This window comes from Pyrus communis, chromosome 12, assembly GCF_041283825.1.
Source record: "Pyrus communis isolate YQ-2024b chromosome 12, ASM4128382v1, whole genome shotgun sequence".
Lineage (NCBI taxonomy): Eukaryota > Viridiplantae > Streptophyta > Magnoliopsida > Rosales > Rosaceae > Pyrus > Pyrus communis.
In genome coordinates this window covers 16,734,485-16,736,908 of record NC_142576.1, presented here as the reverse complement: position 1 = coordinate 16,736,908, position 2,424 = coordinate 16,734,485, and the positions used below count along the sequence as shown (strand labels likewise).

The 2,424-nt window shown below is 37.7% G+C and overlaps 1 long non-coding RNA gene across 1 annotated transcript; it reads right to left on the bottom strand.

The window, feature by feature from the left end:
* Nucleotides 1–710: 710 nt before the first annotated feature.
* Nucleotides 711–2,163, bottom strand: LOC148692398 (uncharacterized). The gene is made up of 3 exons (XR_015954447.1): nt 1,845–2,163; nt 1,669–1,759; nt 711–1,022 (listed from the first exon to the last, which is right to left on the bottom strand). It is a non-coding gene; the product is annotated as an uncharacterized LOC148692398 (long non-coding RNA).
* Nucleotides 2,164–2,424: the final 261 nt, after the last annotated feature.

Here is a 2,424-nt window from a genome sequence, read left to right as displayed (position 1 = left end):
AAACCAAATGGAATAAGTAAAATTACATTTCTCAACTTCTTCACAAAATTCAATCTCCTCAATGGTTGGCTCATGATGTAATGATACATGAATTGACCTAAGCCAATTTTGTGTACAAATCAAAGCTTCCACCATTTTTGGACTCAAAGAACTACGATATGGATCAATTATTCGTCCACTTGTGCTAAAGGAGGATTCCGAAGCAATGGTTGATACGGGAATAGCTAAAATCTCTTTTGCAACTCGTGCCAAAATAGGATACTTAGAAAGCCCATTCACCCTCTGTCTCTCCCAAGAAAATCTATTCAAAACATGAAACTAAAGTGAAGGAAAAAATGGGAAAACAGGTTCCCTGTCTATGCCTCTAGTAGTTTGAAATCTCCGACATGACCTCCTATTAATTATTACTGAAAATTTAACTGTTCTTGAGCCCCCAATAATCTGCATTGTATGATTTTTCAAAGCCAATTAATCACTTTATTTTCAATAGAAGGTAAATCACAAATTTGTCAATCCTCTGAAGAGAGGATTGTGATGCTATCAGACTATCAGTAGGTAACTAATTGTAATGGTGGAGCTGGAGCCAATGAATTTGTTAGGTAACTAATTTAGAGCCCACATATTTAGTAATAATAACTTGATCAATCATGATAATTCGTTCCCATATAAAAATTTTGGTGAAAGATACATGAGAAAAATTAGTATAACAGTTAAGTAACATATGAAAGTGATCTTAATAATGAAACTCGTGTCAAATACGAATCATACATTTCCCTCAACATACGTTTTGATAAAACAGACAAAACTAACACTTTGTTCTATATATGCTAAAAAATGTAGCCTTTTTCTTTTCGAAAGCCACATTGACAGTTATATACACAACTTCTGTAATTGAACCATCTTTTGGGGAAAGAAAAATACAGATCAAAAATAAAATTTGTAAGAACCTACCGAATAGTATCACCACAAAATTTGCAAAGCTTGAAATGATAGTCATATCTCTACAAAGAAACAAAGAGTACCTGTAAAGAAACCCAATTAGATACAGGAAAGAATGAAGCTCTGAAAATTTGATTACCAAAAAAACCCCAATTAGATATTGAAACCGAGAGTAATCTCACTAACTCTAATTGTAGATAGTAAACTAAAATTATGCAATACAACAAACTGAAGCCAAGCCAAACAAAATTAAAGCACAACCCAAAGGAAACAAAATTAAAGTACATAGAGTGGCAGAGTGCTATGGGAGTAAAGCCAAGGTAGATCGATAGAACACCAAACGAAATAACTACCCCTGAATTTCATGAAGGATTATGGAGAAAAGGCAGGATTATGCAGAAAATGCAGAAAAGGCAAAAATGTTGATGCAGGATTATGCATATAAACATCTGCTATGTCAGTGTGTCTCATGTCAGGGAGTAAAACCAATGTTTATAACCAAAATTACAAATGTCAGAATAATGTTTATAAACCAAAATTAAAACAATGGTTATAGCAATATAGTACCCAATAGAAATGTCTACAGAGTACAGGACCAAAATAAGAAGGGCGAGAGAAGAAAGATAAAGAATTGCTTCCAACATCACAACACAATCCGTTCCATCACAGATTTTCCCATTAATAATGCAATACAATCATCAATATACATCGCAACAGATGGAGGGTTACCTTAGGATTGTGGAATATACATCACAACGGATACCTCCAGTGCAATACATCAATATATCTGTCTTTTCTTTGTCAACATTTTCTAACGGATCTGTGGCAATGACCTGAATGAGATAACCAATGAAATCGAGAAAAAAAAATCTGCACACAGCAGGGTGACTGGGTGAGAGACTAACCTTGCAAATGAGGGAATTTGTGGGTCAAGACTGGAGACTAGAAACGACGAGAGGAAGTCGTGGGTCGCACGCGGGTTACTGATCACAGCAGGTCACGGGGGTGAGAGACTGAGAGAGAGTAAGACGGCATCGATGTGTGAGGCAGGTCGCAACACTGCATCAGGTCACAGGGAAGGAAGAAGACGAATCGGAAGAGCTGCGGAGCTGGGAAGGAGATGGTCCAGAGTGAGAGTGCTGCTGCTGCAGAGGAGGATAAGGGAAAGGGAAGGCCGGCGGAGTGTTTAGGGTTTCTCTCTGAACAACTGAACACTGAGGTAAAGACGATAGTGTAGTGTGAGAGCTAGCCTAAAACGACGCCGTTGAAGATAAAAAAAAATTATTAATTTATTTCGGTTCGGTCCGGTCCGGTCCGGTTTTCAAACCTCATAAACCGAACCGAACTGAACCATATTCGGTTCGGTTCGGTTTTTTTTTCGGTTCGGTTTTTTTCGGTTTCGGTTCGATTTGGTTTTCGGTTTTTTTCGGTTTTCGGTTTTTTGAACCCACCCCTAGGCTGGACACATGCCCATGCTGCTAAGGA